Source organism: Solanum pennellii, chromosome 11 (assembly GCF_001406875.1).
Source record: "Solanum pennellii chromosome 11, SPENNV200".
Classification (NCBI taxonomy): Eukaryota; Viridiplantae; Streptophyta; class Magnoliopsida; order Solanales; family Solanaceae; genus Solanum; species Solanum pennellii.
The window spans coordinates 53046881-53048404 of NC_028647.1; the positions used below are offsets into that span (position 1 = coordinate 53046881).

At 33.4% G+C, this 1524-nt stretch overlaps 1 pseudogene; it reads right to left on the reverse strand.

Annotated features, from left to right (window-relative positions):
• LOC107003931 overlaps positions 1-1318 on the reverse strand; it is a 7859-nt pseudogene extending 6541 nt beyond the window's left edge.
• Between the last annotated feature and the right edge of the window lie 206 nt (positions 1319-1524).

The following is a 1524-nucleotide window of genomic DNA, read 5'->3' on the forward strand; positions in this document are numbered from 1 at the left end:
TTGTTTCCAATCTGTGTTATAAAATCAGAAATTACTGGTTCTAATAAATCATTCAGAAACACGAAGTAACTGAGAATTTTTATAACCAGTAAATAAGATGAACAGAAATAAAATAATTTAATCTGTAAAAACGTACCAGAATCTGGAATACTCTTATTGAAAATTTAGGAAGAAAATCAAGTCCACTGAATTCACAGTGTCCCCTTAAGGAAATTATTCCCCTCTAGTATCCGAGGTTTGATTTGGAATATAACCTCCCAGGGTAAAATGATTTTAATCAGTAGAGTATAGATACCAAAAACTCTACTGTCAGCGAATCAATCCACAGCAGGAAAGTACACGAAGAAAAAATGTGATTTTAAGAAGAAGGAAGATCAGAAAATTCGTTAGAAATATTCTGAAGACTGAATGGTATTTATAGGCAAGAAGAATATATTCTGAAAGGTTGCAACCCTTTCAGAATTAACACGACCATTAATGAAAGGTTGCAAACTTTCAAATGGTATTGACTGTTCCTGAAAGTTGCAACCTTTCAGAACAGTCATGGCGGGAAATTTTGAATATAACGGAATTTAAAACGGGTCACTCGCGCGGATCCGAGTCGGGTCGGGTTTTAACTAAAAAGTTGAAAACATTTCGGTTATCAACTAATTTATTGAAAATAATTTTTGGCCATTTAAAATTAATTAATAAATAATTAAAATAAATTTTGTCCAAAAAATTATCTCTCGATCTGCCAAAGCCGAAGCCGAAGCCGAAGCGAGCGAGCGACGACGACGACGGCGCGAGGGGGGTCCCTCTTTCCAACCCTTTTAACAATTAATAGGAGCGTTTATTTATTTAAACTCTCCTATTTTCCTTTCCATTACCGATGAGGGACTATTGCCTTTTTCAATAAAGCATTAGAGGACTTTTCAAGTTCCCAACCTTTCAAGTTCTAAACCTTTCAAATTCCTCTCCTTCCCTTTATTTCCCATCAATTCTTGCTACATACCCAACAATTTCTAATATATTCCTGATACGTGCCTTTCTTAATTTTTATGAAGAATGGCTTGACACTCTGATCAAGAGCTGCTAATGTTGCTCCAACAATTGTGTTGAAATTTCGTGTCCCATCTTTAAAAACAATCATATTATAAGGTGTTTCCGTTATCAGTTAGCTTTGAACACATACAACTATAATTGCAGCGACAAACAACATCATTATATTCCCTACATTAAAAAAAATTAAAATTTTGATGTGTTTATGGACAAGAATGATAGCTACATTCTAAAAATATAAAAGAAAAATACCGTAAAAACTATTCGTGATGCTCATCGCAAAGTTGATGATCTGACAACAATTCTTCTTGGTAGTGAAAGAGTTTTGCTTTTTCTTAATATTGTGGTGTTGTCCAAGCTTAACAATGCCCCTCCTTTATATTTTAGTAAACTTTTACTCTTTATTGCACGTTTAAATTTTTGCATACATTTATAATGTCATTTTTAAAGGCTCCTTTATTGGACAACTAAATGTCATTTTCA